Source organism: Polyodon spathula, chromosome 1 (genome assembly GCF_017654505.1).
Source record: "Polyodon spathula isolate WHYD16114869_AA chromosome 1, ASM1765450v1, whole genome shotgun sequence".
In the NCBI taxonomy this organism is placed as follows: domain Eukaryota; kingdom Metazoa; phylum Chordata; class Actinopteri; order Acipenseriformes; family Polyodontidae; genus Polyodon; species Polyodon spathula.
In genome coordinates, this window is record NC_054534.1 from 51702096 (window position 1) to 51721731 (window position 19636).

The following is a 19636-nucleotide window of genomic DNA, read 5'->3' on the forward strand; positions in this document are numbered from 1 at the left end:
CAAAGAAGCAAAGGAACTCGCCAAGTGCAGATGTGTCAGCCTTACGGGCACAAATGACGTAGCTAGCAAGCATGGCTGCAGTTGTCGTTGGAGCGTCTTATCAATTTGACAGCTCCCCCTGCACCCACTCTGGCTTTTGGGTTACTGGAAACACCCTCAGCTCCAGCACTGGTCCTGGCTCTCCCGCAGTCTCAACTGATTGAGGAGGAGCAGGACGATGTGGTGTTTCTGGCTGCCTATATGGAGGCGAATTTCGAAGGAGGAATGGAGGACCCCTCCTGTTCAAAGGGCTCCACGTCTGTGACATATATGGCTCCTAGAGGTCCGCTGGCGGATGAGATAACAACATTTGTGAGCAGAGCTGCTGTCCGTGTCCAGATCCCTGGAATGAGAAGACCCAGGTCCGCGATCGGTTTTTGAAACTTCGGTGTCGACTACACAGCACTGTAAGACCCTTCCGGTCCTCTCGGATTTTGTAGGAGCTGCAGTCTTTGTTGGGCAGCCCAGCATCAGCACCCACTTGCTCCAGATGGGTGGAAGCATTGTATGCCCTCCAGGGCATGGAGAAGCTGGGGCTCCAGCATTTCCCACACATTCATTACGCAGTTGCTGCCGTGCAGACACCGACTATTTTAAAGCTGTCCTATGACATCTCCTGCCCAAATAAACAGTGTAGGGTCACGGAGACACGCTTAAAAAGAGCATACAGTGAGGGTGCACTGGCAGCAAGATCAATCGCAGCTGCTGCAGGACCTGTCTGCCCAGCCTTCTCCTCATATTATTAATGAGCTGAAGCTGGTGAATGACCAGCTGCTCCGCATAGCTCGGCACAGTGGTCAAGCCATTGGACGTAAGCCTTAGGCCTTGCACCTGTTCAGCCAGCACCACCTTCTGGAATGGAGACAATGCACCACCGACGCATGGGTGCTTGCAATCATCCACTCCGGCTACTCATTCCAATTTCGAGCCGGACCTCCTCCCTTCCAGGGGCTCGTGAACACTTTGGTGTCCTACCCTGCACAGGCTTCTGTCCTCAAGCAAGAATTGAATGGTTTACTCACAAAGAGCAATTCACCTTGTAGAACCTCCATGTCAACAGGAGGGTTTTTACTCAAGGGATTTTCTGGTACCAAAGTGGGACAGCAGGCTCCATTCCTTTTTGGCTCTCAGAGGCCTGAACTTATTCCTGAAGGAAACCCATCACATTCTCCAGTCTGTCTGGCCAGGCGACTGTTTTGCGACCGTGGACATAAAGGACGAGTACTTTCACATGCCGATACATCTTGGCCACAGAAAGTACCTCCGCTTTGCCTTTTGGGGCAGAATGTACGAGTTCTGTGTTCTGCCATTCGGTCTGTCTCTTGGTCCCAGGAGTTTGTCCAAGTGCATGGACGAAGTTCTGGCTTGAGACAGACACCACACGCTGATGGTGTCTTGGTTATGCTGGCGTGCCCTAAGTTAGTGGAAGAATCCTCATCACCTCAGTGAGACAGTAACTATGGGTGTAATATACCAGAGAGACATGCTGACCACGGACGCCTACAACTACAGTTGGGGGGTGGTTTGGAACAACAGGGGCATCCATGGGGTCTGGACTGGCAGGTGGCTGCTCTGGAAGTGAGGGCAGTGCACCTAGCCCTGCTCCATTTTCAATTGGTGCTGCAGGGCAGGCATGTACTAGTGCGCACAGACAATACCACTGTCATGGCATATGTCAATCAGCAGGAGGGGCTACGTTCCCCAGGGTTGTACCAAGTGGCATTCCAGTTGCTCACCTGGGCACAACCGCTTTTTCTGTCCCTCATGATAGTCCACCTGCCGGGGGTTTCGAACGAAACAGCAGACCTGCCGTCGATGGGGGCTCCTTTGCACGTCGTGTGGCACCTGCATCCCCAGGTGGTAGCCTTGATTTGGCACTGGTTCGGCAGCACAACAGCCGACCTGTTTTCCTCAGAGGAGTCCACACATTGCCCTCTGTGCTTCTCGATTCAGAGAGGTGGGGGCCCTCTGGGAATCGATGCCTTGCCCACAGTTGACCTCACGGCTTACTGTATGCATTCCCACCTCTAGCACTGATCCCGTCCTTCTTGGAGAAAGTGCAGAACGAGGGCTCAAGGGTCCTCCTGGTTGCACCCTACTGGCCCAGGAGGATATGGTTTGCTGCTCTGAGCCAGCTCATTCAGGGACAGCTGTGGTAGATTCCGCTATGTAGGGACCTTCTCAGTCAGGCTCAGGGCTGTCAGTGGCACCTGGACCCCGGGTCAGTCTAGTTGTGGGTCTGGCCCCTGAACGGGAATGTCTGAGTGCCCTCGGAGTCTCTGACGCCGTTACGGCCACAGTACAGAATGCTGGAGCCTCTTCAACGAGGTCTCAGTAATCTTATAAATTGAGGCTTTTCCAGGTATGGTGTTTGCTGAGACATCATGCCCCATGTCATATTTTACAGATCCTGCAGGACGTCCTAGAGGAGGGTAAATCCCCCTCTATGTTGAAGGTGTACCTGGCTGCTGTATCTGTGTGCCATGTCAAAATTGACTCTTGAGCTCATTTTTTGACAGTGCAGTTTTTAAAAGGGGCTAGGCGGCACCACCCGTCTCTTAAACCAATGGTTCCTTCCTGGCTTCTGGACTTAGTTCTAGAGGCTCTTACGAAGGCTCCCTTCGAGCCTCTGCGTTCAGTGGACCCTAAATACTTGTCTTTTAAGACAGCCTTTCTCCTGGCCGTCACATCAGCCAAACGTGTCAGTGAGTTACAGGCCCTTTCCATAGAGAGTTCCTGTTTGCGCTTTGCCAGCAGTGATGATAATGTTACTTTACGCACTAACCCGGCTTTCCTGCCAAAAGTTGTTTCAGTATCACCTGAACCAGTCGGTGGAATTGGAGGCATTCCACCCACCCCCTTTCCCCTTTGAAGCAGATTAGAGACTTAATACACTCTGCCCTGTCAGGGTGCTGAGGTGTTACACCCAGTTATTGGTGTGTTATGGTCAAGCACTTTGCAAGCAGCATTTGTTACTTCATTAGATAGTGGATAGGATCCGGCTGGCTTATGAGCTGGCTAACCTACCCTCTCCAAGTGATGTTACAGCTCACTCCACTAGAGGGACTGTGAAGTCTTGGGCAGTGTTTCATGGGGCATCCCTACCTGACATATATAACGCTGCGGCACGGGCCACACCGCATACATTTATAAGGTTTTATCAACTGAATGTGGCTACTTCAGCGGCGCCTTCTGTGGGGTCCAGAGTCCTGGATGCAGCTTGCCCTCTTGTGCAGCAGCTTTCAAGTTAGGCTCACGCCAGGGCAAGGCTTGTGGCTGCTTTGCCTCACTGCGACAGCTTGGGTATACATTTCCCAACCCGTAATGGCTGACATTTCGAGATTGAAAGGGAATGTTAGATTACTTATCGTAACCCTGGTTCCCTGAAAAAGAAATGTCAACCATTACATTTGCGAGGTTGCTAGCTCGCTTTCATTGCCATACGGAATCAAATGGAGAAGGGTGCTGTATGACGTAGCGTCTTGTTCCAGAATGCAACAGACACGTGGTCACACCGTGCCTATCAGGCAGCTTGTGGCAGAGCAAAGCTCTGCCCTTTAAATTGGCAGAGATGGGGTTAACTTCCCCTACCTGCCTGGGTTTATTATGTTCAGGTGGCTGGGGTTGATTAGTTGATTAGGTTGATTAACGATCAATCAGCGCCCAGCCACCTGATATAAAAGAAGGCCTCTGCTTCTCATTTGGGGAGAGGGAGCTGAGGAAGCAGGTTGGTTTTTTTTGGTTGTTTGGAAAGCTTGAATCCAGTGAAGGCATTGCCCAGCCTGGAGATTGTTATTTTTGTAAATTTTGCTTTTTGTCTTTCTTTGTGTTTAAATTGTTTTGTTTTGGCCCTTGTGCCCTTTCATTTTGTGTTTATTTATAATAAAATAGTTATTTTTTTGAACTGCAGTCTGTCTCTGGGCCTCTATCCACTCTGACACCAAATGTGGCAGGCTGGCGAGTGGATAGAGGCCCAGAGACAGACTGCAGTTCAAAAAAATAACTATTTTATTATAAATAAACACAAAATGAAAGGGCACAAGGGCCAAAACAAAACAATTTAAACACAAAGAAAGACAAAAAGCAAAATTTACAAAAATAACAATCTCCAGGCTGGGCAAAATAAGGTCACTTAGTTTTAAAATTAGAAATGCCTTTATTACAGGCAAGATGTGCACAGTTTTTAGGCGTCTGAAGAAACTCTGAAATACTACCAAGCAACAAATTCTTCAAAAGAGATCAGTAAAAAAAAACAATCACAGATACATCCATTCAGATTGAGTCAGAAGCAGGGCTTAAGCAATTCTGGGGCCCCCTGCCAAAAAAAAGAAAAAGAAAAGGGGCCTCCCCTTTATACATACACTATTACCAGAACAAAAGTTATTTGTCTACTGGTATGTGCCAGTAGAAGTTCGTGAGAGGAGAGGTGCATCTTTTTAAAAGGCAGCGGGGCACCATAGAACATTTTAAATACCAGGTTTTCAATAGACAATCTAGAACTATATATGAACATACAAGACACACCGCATAGCAATCAGGGATTCGAAATAGAACCGGAGCCCTTTCAGCCTGTTCTCTCTCTCTCTTTTTCCATTGTTTTCAAACTTACACTAATTTCAAAAAAAGCTCTCTTCCCATGGTCTTACACCTGAGTGGTCAAAGACAAAGTATTACATCACAGCCAGCTAATGAAATTCAACATTACATTCAGCTTGCTTTTTCGGAGCAGCCAGCAAATCAAATAGCACTGCTTCACAAGATGGTAGAGGCCTATGGGAAGTTGTGCCAGCCTGAAAATGAAGGTCATAGGTCACATGGTTTGGCAACCATATTGGATTTTCAAGAATTTTGGACAATTTAAAAAAATCTTCTCCGAAACCGCTTATGGTACAGATGTGAAACTTGGGGCACAGACTACACTTATGCCCTATATTTACATTTGTTCAAGAGAAGTCGATTGGTCACATGGTTTGGTGGCCATATTGGATTTGTCAAAAACATTCAAATGCCGTCTTCTATGAAACCGTTAAGCCGATTGAAGCGAAACTTTGCATACATAGCCTTGGTAAGGTTGTCTATCAAGATTGTTCAAGGCAAATTGCTGCACAAAAAAAACATGGTCATTACGAGCCAATGAACTTTCAGCTATGATAAATTAGCATATAGTTGGATATATTAAAGTATTTATCTAAGTTAAATGTTGTAGACTCATGAATCTTCACAGAATAGCGGAGCCTATGGGAATTAATGTGTGCACTATTAAAGAAATGCCTTGATTGTGACCTTTGACCTCTCCTTAAGGTCAAATGTAAAACTAGCTTATAACTCCTTACAGGGTGAGATAGGGTCATGGTTACTGTGGAACACATATAGGAAACCATATGGGCTCTATTAAAAAAAATGACCTTAACATTGACCTTTGACCTATGAAGTTTGTTAAAAAATAAAGTTGATGCATCAAGAAACATAGAGGACACATACAAATCAAATGACAGCATATATTGTACTATTAATTTATGGTAGAATATAGTACAGCCTTCAAAGTTCAAATTCTAGTAGTGGCCAATATATGCCACAGGGGAAATACGGTCATAGGTCACATGGTCTGGCACTTGGCCCCAGGTCATTGCTGTTGCAGTTATTAGGCTTCCTAGCCAAAGGCTGGGAAGCCTATTGTTATTGGTAAGATTTTATTTATTTATTTATTTATTTATTTATTTAGTATTTATTTTCTTCCCATAACTTTAAACTGCTGCTACTTCGAAGCTGTGTGACTGATCAGGTTCTGACTTGGCAGCTAACAAGCTGGATACATTGGCTGTCTGATGCTGAAAATATTTTGCTGCTGTGTCCTTGCAATTGGTGGTATGACACATTTTTCGATAAAACCTTTCAAAATCTTCAACCGGTGAAGCGATTGATCTGAAACTTGGCATATATCATCAGCATCCAAACCCGCATCAAATTTGCGAAGCAGAAGTTTCTGAGATAAATTTTAATGTCGAAATGGCTGCCACAAACTTTAACGAAACGCGCCCTTAACAGCAAACTGCTGCTGTTTGAAAAACATTTGACCAACAAACTCTAAACTTGGTAGTTATTGTCGCAGTAACAATGGGATACAAATATGTAAAAATGGTGATGTTTTATAAAACAAGATGTCCGCCAGATATATGTTTACATTTGAAATTTAAACCTGCGTCAGTTGACAAACAATTTACTTGACTAACTCCAAACTTCAGAAGCATCATCCTTGACACTGTGGCAATTCAACTGACTCTAAAAAAATGGTTTTGAGCTGAAACTAAAATGGCTGTTTGATTCTTCCAGTAATTGGTTAAGTGTTTTGTACTGGGGCTTGGAAGCGTAAAACTGCCTGGCAGTTCTAGTTGTTATTATTATTATTATTATTATTATTATTATTATTATTATTATTATTATTATTATTATTATTTAAACTTGATTCTGTATTGTTCCACTGTATTTTTACACTGCCCTTTAGCATGACTTTGTAATGCACTTTGAGATTATGCTTGCCTACCATGAAAAGGCACCCTGCAAAATAAAGAAAATTGAAAAGTTCAGGTCCAAACATAGCATATGTCATTTTTAGCTGATTCATCTTTAAAATGCGTATATTTTTTTGTTTACAACTGCTAACAGTTAACACTTGTTTATTTGAACATACATTCCAGACTTTGAAATCAAATTTGCATTAATTAACTTTTTTCTTTTTTTCACATGCATAAGAAACCTAGGCACACTTACTGTAAAGAGAAACATTCAAGCTTTGTTGAGACAAGGAGCAGCCAGAAACTTAATACATTTATAGACATGTACATGGCTCATTTTGGTCATGGTCATACTGGAGTTGGTCATAGTATCTTTCTTAATTTTTGCACACAGAAAATTATGGCGCTCATTGACAGCTGTTCAATACATCTTTGTTGGTGAGACAGGTTTCAAATGTTGCTAGTGAGGCAGAAAGCGTATAGGACAGTGTGTCATGGTAGGGGTACCTATCACAGAGGGAATGTCACTATGTGTGTTGCCATATGCCAAAACAGGGTTATCGCTTACTGAGCACAGATAATAATATTTCTTGGCACACTGCAAGATCAGTTACCAACTCAAAAGAGAAACCAATAGAGAGCACACAATGGAGGAAAGCTCATACAATTTGTCATCCTACGGGATGAAAAAAGTAATTTTTTTATTTTACAAACCATAAATAAATATTTTTAAAATTTAAATTAGTGCTTGACCAATGGGTCTTAACCCCATTTATTAATATAACAAAATACAATAACAATCTATCAGAAAGAAGTGCATTATCTGTTTTTCTCATTTGCTAAAGCAATTGTTGTCAGCATTTACAAAACTAGTCACTAACTCCCAGGAAGCAGCTTGAGTATTTTCACTGATGACGTGGCATCAGTTCTAATGGAACATGCAGCACTAACAAGGGTGCAAAATACATTTCCCAACTTTTATTTCACCACAGTTATGAAAAGAACATAAAAAACCGAATACATCCCCTGGCCCCGAGTGGCTCACCTGGTAAAAGTATGGCCGCGTGATGTGTAGGTGATTCTGGAGGGAGGGTCACATTGGTTAGGGAGGCAAAAACGGCAGGGACTGTTTTTCTTCATTGATCTAAAGTGGACCATACTGGCTAGATGCCTAGTAAGTTCAGACAGATACCTTCAGGGCTGGCCTTTGTCCTCCAGATGCCGGTAGCTCGCTGACATCCGTTCCCGATTTCCGTGGTGTAAAGGAGGAAGCTGGCTTGGTCGTACGATTGGAAGACGCCCACTGAAACTTCAATTCCCCTGAGCAATGTGGGGAATTGCTGCAATTAGGGAAAATAATTGGGCATTCTAAGAAAAAAAAAAAAAAAAAAAAAAAAACATTTTGAAAGTTCAGCAGATCATATATGTTTTTGTTTTGACTGAAGTATTTAAAAAGATCTGTATTTTCATTTTTCTCTTGTAAGGTACTGCATGAGGTGACTGTTGTAAAAAAAATAACTTTCCATTTTTTTATTTTTTATAATGCCACTAATTGGTAAACTTTTAGTAACTTTATATATTTTTGAACAACTTAGCATGCTACTGAACTGTAACTAAATCTCATTGTGAGAGAATTGATGCATAAAGTTGATAAAACAGAAGCTGGCCTTGGAAAAAATCCCATTTTAGAAATGAAGGTACCTACCTAAGGTAGCTGAAGGACAGGAAGGATTACGTGCTTGACAATAATGGTAATTTTACATAACTGAAGCTTTTGTCAAGTAGAATTTGTGTTTTGTAAACTACTGCAGTGAAATCTAAGATTATAATTTGGTGAAAATGTCATAAAATCAATAAATACTTAACAGTAAAAGTTAAGACTGTTGGGTTGTACAATGTTCTTTTAATACACCCTATAAATTGAAATTTCAAACTACATTTAAATTTCAAACTAATGGTTGTTTAACCTGACATCCACTTGAAAGTGTCACAGACCTATAAGCATTTACCATTTGACTGAAAAAAAAGCAAAGGACCCATCTCTCAGTGCTAGCTGTCATCCCCTTTCGTTGATAAATGCAGACGTTAAACTGTATGCTAAGGTGCTCTCACGTAGACTTGAGACCTATATGACAAAATTAATCCACCGTGATCAGTCGGGATTTATTAAGACCCGGTTAGCTAATGTTTACCGTCTCCTTCATATTATTCATATGGCTATGGACATTGAAGCCCCGGGTGCTGTCATTTCATTAGATGCTGAAAAAGCTTTTAACCGCCTGGAATTGAACTGCCTGGAATCTCTGGTCTGTCTTAGACCACATGGGATTGGGCAGAGTTTATTAAAATGATACAAAGTTGTGTATGCTAACCCTTCTGCGATGGTGCTCACAGGCACTAAATGCTCTCCACAATTTGCTATTTCCAGGGGCACTCATCAGGGATGCCCTCTCTCTCCTCCTTTTACCCTATCAATGTCAAAAATACCCAACATAACATCTCGCTTTACACTGATAATGTCCTATTATTTGTTAAAAATGTTTCCCAATTGCTCCCTCATTTACTAACTATTTGTAATGATTTCAGTGCACTATCGGGATCTAAAATGAACGGGGCTAAGGCTGCACTGATGCCTTTGACTGCTACAATGACAGATATAGTCTTGCCCTCAAATATACCAGTAGTTAAGAGTTTTAAATATCTCAGTGTAAAAATCTATCCCTCCTTACACTCAACGGTACTAACTAACTTTAATAGGATTCTCAGACAGGTTGAGGATGATTTAAAAAGGTGGATGCAGCTCTCTAATTTCGCTCCAAGCCTGCATTTCCACAATAAAAATGAACATACTCCCACACATCAACTTTTTCATGTCGATGCTCCCACTCCCTCCCCCTGTTGGATATTGGGATAAATTGCATTTTGTTATCTCCAAGTTTGTGTGGAGAGGGAGGCGGCCATGTATCAAATTCTGTACATTACATCATGAGAAATCCTCAGGAGGATTGTCTACTAAATCTCAAATATTATTTCTGGTCATTCGTACTGCAGCCGATCACAGTGTGGTTTGACTCTTGTCAACAACACTCCTGTTTCATGGCAATAGTTAGAAGAAATCTTAATATTACCACATAGACTTCAAGACTTGTTTTATTCTGGCACTCCCCTTAACCACTTCAACTGCAAATGTAAAAATGAAACCCCTTCTCAGGTACCAGATTTTGAAAATAATAATAATAATGTTTTCAAACCTGTAATTGCTATAAAATGTTAACATATGGTGAATAAAACACAAATAAATGACTAAACTGTGTTTTTCATTAACCCTTTATGCTCTTGTGTACTACATACCTATTTCAATATAGAGATAAAAACAAGTTTTTTTTTTATTTAATTTTTTTTTTGTTTGAACAATGAAAACAAAAACGCTGCTAATAACAATAATAATCAGTAAACAGTAATTATCAAATAAAAATCAAACAACATCAAAACGTGCGCCATTTATTGAAATGTTCAATACAACAGAACCCGGGGTTGCCTTCGCAACCACTACACATTTTTCTTGTGTCCTTTTGTTTTCATTTTCGTAGCAGACCCTGCACCTTTTATTGCAGTCTCTGCTTCCCTTGCGTTAGAGGGATAGTCGCAAATGCGTGTACAGGGCTACTTTGCGCGGGCATTGTGATGGATCTGGTTGCCGCAGATGCCTGCTCCATTGTCTTGTACCCAGTTCTGTGTTTTGATAGTATTTCATCACAGCACTGTAAAAGGTAATCCAGGAACGGAATCTTGCCCTCCCCCGCACTCTGCTGTTCAGCATCATCCAGGACATGAAGTGGATGCCTAGTTTTTTTTTTAACCAAGCAAGACTTTTTCTGCTAGGATCATATGGCTCTAGGTCCTCATCGCAGAAATCCATGGCTCCCATCAGTTCATTGTACTTTTCAATGTGGAATGACTTTTTGAAAAATACTGTTGCTCCTCCAGCGACAACACAGGTCTTTTCTACAAAGCTAGCTGTGTACTTTGTAGTCAGTACATTCATGTCCCTTTTGTCGTTCCACCTCACCAACAATAAATTTCTAACAAAACATACCTGTCCTTTGTCCAGTTTTTCTTCAGTTACTTTGCTACCCCTCTGTTGGTTCGAATAGTCCCAGTGATGTGTGTATTTTGTGTAAGCAAAAATGATGCTAGCCTTGTAGACATGTACCAATTATCAACAATATTGTGATGCCCTTGGTTCAGTACATTATCAGCCAAATAAACCACAAGTTTTCCTTTCCACAAAACAAGTGCCTCATCAATGGCTATATTCTGTCCCGGGTCAACTAAATCCATTGATGTTTCTCTAAGCAGGGAACGAAACGGCTCCAGTCTTGTAAGAGGATGGTCTGTGCGTACTTCATGATGCTGAGAAAGCGGTTTCTGCTCATCATCTCTTTGCAAAAGACAGGGGGCCCTGCATCAACAGGTGTTGTGACCAGTATGCAGACATCAGTGGCAGCTTGTTTATGCCCATCAGAAACACAAGCACAAAAAAGATGTACGTTACCGTGGGTTCCATGTCCTGCCATTTCAAACCAAGCAGCTTCCCGTTTGCAGCTGCCTTACCTGTAAAGTAGCTGCATGCTCTTTTGTTTGTACAGTCACAAAGGTAAGTGATTAGCTTTTTGGGAACAAAAGCCACAAAGCACTCCAATGGAGAACGCAAACTCTCAAGTTCCACGGCTGGGTGCACATCTTTGTAAACAGGTGCAAAATCAAATGATGGAGGACTGGAAACTACAACTAAACAGGTAAAACTAATAATAAAACAAATAATAATTTAACATCACCCCAGGCGTGGTATATATCATAGAAACCGAACGGCCCACCATGGTTTATATATATATATATATATATATATATATACTTTTAAAAGTTGAATGCCTTCCCGCAATATATCTCAGTCTTCTAAACGGCCACAGGTAGATTGGAATCGCTGCACGACGTGCAATTGGATACAAATGTCACCTGACCCCCCCCAACTTTCATTGCTCATTCCACAGTACTAGCATTACCTTAGGGAATTAAACCTGAAATACTAGACTGAGAAACCGCTCATAGAATAGATGGGAAACTTGACAGAAGCAGTTACTGCACGGCACTGTAAGAGGGTTTTCATTTGACATGCGTGTGTACGTCACGGTGTTGAAGTGGTTAAGCAGTGCAAATTACGCTTTGGTCCCATAATCTCTTATTTGATCACAGTGTGGCGTTTGGTGGAAAAGCACACAATGCCACTTTTATTCGTCAATTTTTCATAATTCTTCGCTCTTACCAGGTGGCCCCCCTTTTCTTTTCCACACTGGAGAGATAAGGGTATTTACATTCCAAGAGCTACAACTTCATTAAAATTTACGAGGTTTTTATTTATGTCTTTGTCTGCAATGCTTGCCTGGGGGATAGAACTGCCATTTCATGCTTTGTATAATATACTGAACACAGCGGTTAAAACGAAAGGGCTGGTATCCACACTTTATACTCACCATATAAACCATTGGTGGTTAATGCTATTTGGAATAGGGACATATCTTATGTAAATCACATTTGCTGGGATACTATTTGAAATAATTTAAGCTGTGCTTCCAAAAATCCTAATCATCAACTGATCCGTTTTAATTTTATTGATAGAATATATTTAATCGCGCTGAGATAATTTCAAATGAAACTCACCTCTACCCCTATGTGTACGTTCTGTTCCCAGGTTGCTGTGGGCACCTTTTTTCATACGGTTTGGGAGTGTCTGGATGTGGCTATATTCTGGGATCGGGTTTGTTTAACTTTATCATCTATTCTCGAAAAGAATATTCCTTGCTCCCCTATGGTCCTTTTATTGAATGGTGACTTACCACTTGACCTATCTATACAGCAAAAATGGATTTGGATGATAGCCCTGCACTGGCAGCCTCTGCATTCTCTTCCCTGGCCTCAGTGGATCCTCACATTTCTTAACATTATTTATATGGAACTCTCCATTGCTGTGGTCCATGGGGCCAGGGAAGGGACTGCACAGACCTGGAGAGCAGCCGCAGATATCATTGAATTGCTGATATGAAATGAAATGCTACCACTATCTGATATGGGATTTCAGGGTCCTTTTTGGGGTAGAGTGGGACGGCGGTTGCCACTTGGGGAGGGGGGGAGGAGGACAGGGAGCGGGCGTGTGGGGGGGGAAATGGGAAACATGGGGAATGTTCTTCTGTACTGAAATATTGTATTGTTTTTTGTGTTCCAATAAAAATGTTATCACAAAAAAAAAGTATTTACCATTTGCCATGTTCTTTTTCTTTTGGCTCTGGGAATCAGGGAACACATTATTTTTCGATCAATGTATCGGTATTCATTCGTTAGCAAATCTGTATTTAAAAAAATTGTAAGGGCATTGATGTCTGCATAAGTAACTTACTATATGTTTGAATTTTATAGGGGCAGTGAAGTGCAGTAGAACAACAATTAACAATGTAAAAAGCCAAAAAACAGTAAAACACAGAAAACACAATGGCAACATAGTTGACTTGAAACAGAAATAATATCATAATGAAACCTCCAGTCCACACATAAGTTATGAGTACCACAGTGTGATTGGAATTGAAAAGCTTGAATTCAGTGACTGTCAATGATTTGGGATGTTTTTATAACTACAAGGGTACATTTAATTTTAAACCTGACTAAATAAAAAAAAGAAAATAAGGGCTGTAAGAGACTGTTTTATTTTTGGCACAAATAATACTTTACACTGGAAATGTTACATCCAAAAGGTCCATAATATCCCGATGCGGAGGGTCTTACTTCTTTTATACTTCAATGTTACAGAAGTATTAATTATCATTTTTACTTAATATAAATATATTTATTTCATTTTTTAATTTTGCATGTATCATTTGACATAAGAACGTTCTAGAAAATACAGTCCTCCATTAGCTTCTTTATAACAAACTTTGTACCAAGGAATTGAGAATAGGAGAGAAGTGCTTTGTGACTTAAGAATGAGTGTAGGGTTTACCATTGACTCACAGAGGTGGAACCGAACCTTTAATTCCCCTAAGGTGAACCTAGAGTGGAGAGAACGGGAAAATTAAACAGTTAGGATAGATTTGGCCAGGGGTCCCCTCTGGTTCGTGGAGAAACTTTATGCCGAAGGAGGTGGCGAAGGTTGGAAAGTGAGCTTCACTTACCCCCAGAAGAGGACCCCTGGCTCTCTGCAACAGCAGCACCAATGCAAAGAAAAGAAATAGAGGTTAATTTTATATGAAAAATAGGATAGCGGACCAATCGAAGAGATGAAGAGAAGTACAAGATCTCCCCAGTTTGCAAGGGTCGGATTGCAATTCATTTTTTAAAGAGCTTCTGGAAGGTTGTCAGTGGGACAGTGATGAGCTGGGGAAGCATCCCAGGTGCAAAGGCATTTAGAGCAGCAGGGAGGATAATAGTAGCTTCAGAAGCCTGGCAGACCAAGACCGCGGGAGCTGGCCCGACAATGGCTAGAGAAGATGGGTCAACAGCATTGTCAGGTGAAGGGGAAGCAGTAGGATAGACAGATTTCTTTGAACATGTTTTGCTTGGATTTTGATGTTCAGAAGAGAAAGAAAAGTATGGCTAGTGAGTAGCCATTTGCTATCTAAATTAATAATCTCTTATTTAAATGACTGAGTCAAAGTCTGCAGGCTGTATAGCGATACACAAACAAAAATGCAAATCAGCCCATTTGGGAATTCAGATTCAGCATTTGAGAATAGAAGAGCAAGAAAAGCTTTGAGGGTACCCAAGAAGAGGATTGACAGCAGGGGCGGGGCTGCAGGGGCGTGCACAGCGGGATCAGCGGAGGTTAAGGTGGCGGGTCCAGCGGTGTCGAGGGTAGATGGGTCAGAGGCATTTGTCAGCTGTGTAGCGATACATGAACAAAGCGACACATAAATGAAAAAAGCAAGACAGAGAATAAGGGCATGTGTGTTTCCATTTTATAAATACAAACACAGTTATGTATTTTTACCCCAGAAGTTGAAGATACTGATCCAAAACTTAATAGCATTATTCACCTCTTAACATCTGAATAATGAAGAAATCCAGTAACAATGTATTCTATAGTAGAGAGCTGAGACTTAGGTATTACATGAATAAGTATGTTGGACATACTGTCTTTTTTTAACAATACAGGCAAGTAATCTAAGTAATTAATCTAAGTAATTTATGCAGAGACACTCTGACTAGCTTTCCAACTCTAAGGTTGGAAAATGATCTTCACTTGCCCCCAAAAGAGAACCCCCAGCTCCCAGCAACAGCACCACCAATGCAAAGGAAAGAAATAGAGGTTAATTATATAGCAGATAAAATTAGGTTATTGCTGGATATTAATATGCACTGTTTAAACTTGTTTGAGAAAGTTGCAAGTTCATGTTTTCTTTCTTCCCCCATCAAAGGGAAAGTTATACAAATGCAGCTTTGTGAAGTTGAGTCATATAAATTTATTTGCGTAATCACGAACTGAGATCTCTGCAAACAGGCTAATTCTGGACATTGACAAGAAAGTTTAGAGGGGGGAGAGCGTCAATCATCCTTGACAAGGAAGCTGAATCCTTGAAAGATGAAGCTGTGAGCAAGCCCAAGGAGTTGCCAGAGACGAATTAACCAGTATTTAAGCACATTTCGTGACTTTAAACACCACCCATGAATTCAATGATCCAATCAAAATGGGTCAAGGTTTAATTCAAAAGAATTCTGAAAATGTGCTGAAAGAGGTCAGAGAAGTGGATCTAAAAGTGGTTCTGGAAATGTCGTTCTAAAAGTGTTTGAAATATGTTCTGAAATCTGCTCTGAAGTGGGAATAGAATCAGATATGAAAATGGCTAAAATCATGTCCTGAGAAGACTGAAATCAGCTCTGAAGAGGGCCCTGCTCTGCCCTGCGAGAGACTGAACCAGCAAACAGGACACAACAGAGTTCCGAAAATAGGTTTTTGTTTTTATTTTGCTGCTTGAAATCAACTACGAAATGAACTAAAGCAACTAGCCAGCAGCTGTGCCTCTGGAAGATCCCTTAGCCATAAGAAAGAATTGCAACAAGAACATTTTTACAAACTATGTAACTTTTCAATTGCAACGCATTCTTTGAACATTATGTTCTGTCTGATCAACGGAACCCATTCCAGTTGCAAATCTTCCTAGAAGTCAAAGATAATGTTGCAAGACTATTAGAAATCAACAGCTACCTCCCTTTGAAAATAACTGTTATTTGCTGCTAGCCAACACAATATAATGCCTACAACAAGCAAAGTACCATCTTCTTTTCCTTCTGTGGAGAGAGATTTGAGAATCTATAGTGTTCTCATCACCAAAAAGTCACTACTCAGCCTATCAAATATAAAATATTTTATGACTCAAGAAATTAACTATAGCTAATGCTCACAAGTTAATGGATAAATTATTATAGGAATAGAATATAACTTAATGTTTTAGAGTGTGCAAGAAATGTATTTTGTTTGTTGAAATGTGTAACTCCTCCAATTAGGAGTTGCCTAATAAATGCCGAGAATTTGATCATTGCCCCATTTATGAGTTAATTTGAATGTAGAATCTGTTGAGATAGCTAAAATATTGTCAGTTTGGTAGATCACTTCTAAACTAAATTATCACTTTAAAACTAATTTGATAAATTTGTTATTGTAATGTTGGATTCCATTCTGAATGGGAAGTTGAATACATTTTTGTGCATTTTAATATGAAACATGATCGATTACAAAGAGAAACAGGTATTTCAAATATTAATGCAAAGTAGACACTGTGTGATTAGCCATAATTAATATTTGTATATTAGCCATCTATGCTAATAATGTTGTGGTCTTTGTAAATGTTTGACTAAGAAATCAATGAACTGTATACTATTCACAAATATCTATAACCAATCAATCATCTTTCCTTTCTGTAAAATTAGATTAGTTACCCTTTTTATTCTTAAATAAACTGTTGTATTTTTTACAGTGGCCGTGTAGTCTTGGGTGGAGTCGAGGAGATTGAGCAGGGATCAATAACAGATGGCTGAACTGAGGGAATAGGCAGGGAAAAAAAATGAGCTGAAGGGATGAGCATCTGAACCAGGAAGCCTTCAGTAATGTTACACCATAGACAGAGAGAGAGAGTGCCAGCAGAGGAGGAGGCAGATCTGGAAACAGCAGCAGGGTGAAAATTGGCGGCAGGGCTGGTGCAACGGGAACAGCAAAAGTGATGGGCATTGCTGGAGTGGCGGGGGAAGGTTCCAGAACGCAGAACTGGAAGGACTGGATCATGGAACTCAATGACGGAGAATAGGAGGAAGCAGAATTCGCCTTATCTAAAGGCAATACTGTCAGCAAGGAACATACAAAAGTCCTGTATGTCTTCTTATAGCAGATGCTAGTTGACAGATAAGACTGGGAAGAATCGCTGAGGTTGTGAATTGAATAGACATGGATCCCGGAGTTTCAGTTATATTATAGCTGAGGAAAGCAGCAGAGGAAGGACCGTCTCTTGAAGGTGTAGCAAAATGAAGGAGACTGTTCTATAGGAGAACTGGCAGAGGAGGGGAGGGGGATAAGATGAAAACCATGTTCCAACAGTAAATGTGAATGAGAATCCAAGGAGTCCTTTGCAGTTTAGAAGCAGTGTATAGGGGCTGAATATCTGCTGGGGTGTTTTTTTCCTTTCTTTCGTCCTCCATGGTGAAAAGGGGCTGAACTAAGCGATTTAGCTAATAATAATAGAAATGCACAGTTAGAAAAGACAGACAATTTTGTGGTAGATTTATATCCTGAGCAGCTTCAAGGGAGCTAGAGCAGAATCGGCCATAGATAGCTTGCACGGAGGAATGCTGGATGGAGTGTGCTTGTACTGCAAAGGCGAGTTTTACGGTGGCTGGTTTCTGCTTTGTGCTGGAGGGGGAAAGACAACGGCACCGATGGAGTGGATTGAAATGACGGAGTTGAGAGGCTAATGAGTTGCCTGATATCATTGGAGATTTGGAAGAGGTAGGACGGTGAAAGAATTAGGAGAAGCTGAAGGATCGAGTGAAACAGCAGGCTGAAGATATGAAGTAGTAAGAGCAGGATTGGGTGCATGCACAGCAGGGGAGGAACGTCTGCTGACAAGCCTGGAACTAGCATGTGAGGATGAGGTTGTGCTATGATCAATTAGAAGGACTTAGTAAATAAAGAAATCTGATCACTCCCCGTTGGGACTGTAATTTATTTTTAAGATATTTTAGAAGCTTTTCAGTGGGCCAGTCTTTAAAGAAAAGCCAAGCTAGGCAAGCATCCCGGGGGCAAAGTTTAGAGCGGCAGGGAGGATAATAGTAGCTTCAGAAGCCTTGAGACAGCAGGTCCAGCAGTGGCTAAAGAAGATGGGTCAATAGCCTTGTCAGATGGAGCGAAAGCAGGAGGGACAGATTTCTTTGAAAATGTTTTGGTTGGATTTGGAGTTGGAAGGATGTTCAGAAGAGATAGACAAATGTGGCAGGTGAGTAGCCATTTGATATCTAAATTGATCATCTTTGATTTAAATGATTAAGTCAGAGTCTGCAGGGCTGTATAGCGATATACAAACGAAAGCGCAAGCAAGACCATTCGGGAATTCAGATTCAGCATTCAAGAATTCGGAGCAAGAAAAGCTTTGAGGGTACTCAAGGAGAGGATTGACAGCTTAATAGCAAGGGAGGCCGCTACAGCACAGTGGGATCAGCAGAGAATGAGGCGGCAAATTATAAAATGCAAGAGACAGACTAAGGGCATGACTTGAGGTTTAAACAGGGAGATTGGCAGATATTATTGACGGGACAGAACAGGAGAGGAGCTCTAGCTTCTGCCTGACGAACCACACACATTACAATAAATATGTAAATAAAAATATTGTGTAGTTAGTTTTTTCTTAAGAGATTTTTACAGCACAAGTCCGCTTCTCATTAGCATTGTAAAGAGGCTGCAATGCAACGTACGTTTTCACAGGCATTTACACAGCTATAGCGTCATGCGTGGGAGGAAATGGCAATAAGGTGGCTGTGGTGGATGGGTGTTAGGATACCATGCAGTGAGCCCCATGAAGTAAGACAGATTCTTAGTGCAGGTCAATGGAAAATCTATCTAGTAGAACATTATCTAATAGCCTGCCATATAATAATGTATTACAATTGGCAATCTTAATGATCTGGAGTGTCTTAAGTCTCACGGGAGATCAAGCACTCTCATTGGGAGACTTAATGCAGTGAACAGGTTTGTTCAAGTTGACTGATGTGACACTCTGCATGACTGCTTGTGGCAGTGTGTCACGCCCATGTGTGTAGATTGTGTTATATGTTGTATGTGGCGTGTTAATGTTGGTGTATATATATATTAGTGCACAGGATATAATGTGGGATATTTAGCACAAGTGTTGTTAAAATGTGTATTTGTATTTAGGCATGGGGATTGCACAATCACTCCACATGCAGATTAAAGTGGGTATTTCTATAGAAACACGAGATTCCAATTGAATGATTGTTTAGCAATCGAGTCTCTGTACACCTGCATAAAAGATGCAGTGTTTCACTCACTTGGGGTTGTGTGTTCACGGAGAAGAGGAAAGAGAGAAGTGAATTAAGAATTAAAGATAACAATTGCTATGATGCTGGAGGGCCTGCACTTTACTTGTTGTGTGTGTAGTGTTCGTCCCGTTTGTTAGTGTCTGTCTGTTTTGGCCAAAGTGCCGTTTTGTTTTGTATCAGTGTTCGTATTTTGTGTTCAAACCTTTTATTTTATTTACAATAAATGTGCAGCAGTGCATTCATTACCCCAGTCTGCTGTGGATTTCCCTTCCTTTCATTCACCATATCACCTTGCACTGCTGTGTTTCTTCTGGGTCTGATGTCACCGCACACACCAGCTTGCCACACTGCCTCACTGGCTGTATGGGTGCATTGAATTTTAGTACTGTATTATCCAAATTCTTTTGCTCTTCCAAGGTTGAAGACAGTAAGTGCACATTTATACAAGTTTCATTTATATTTTAATGTCATCAGTGTCATATATTAAAATGAGTAAT

General features: G+C 41.2%; 1 pseudogene; it reads left to right on the forward strand.

Moving 5' to 3' along the window:
• Positions 1–19636, forward strand: part of LOC121321219 — an 86275-nt pseudogene that overhangs the window by 7112 nt on the left and 59527 nt on the right.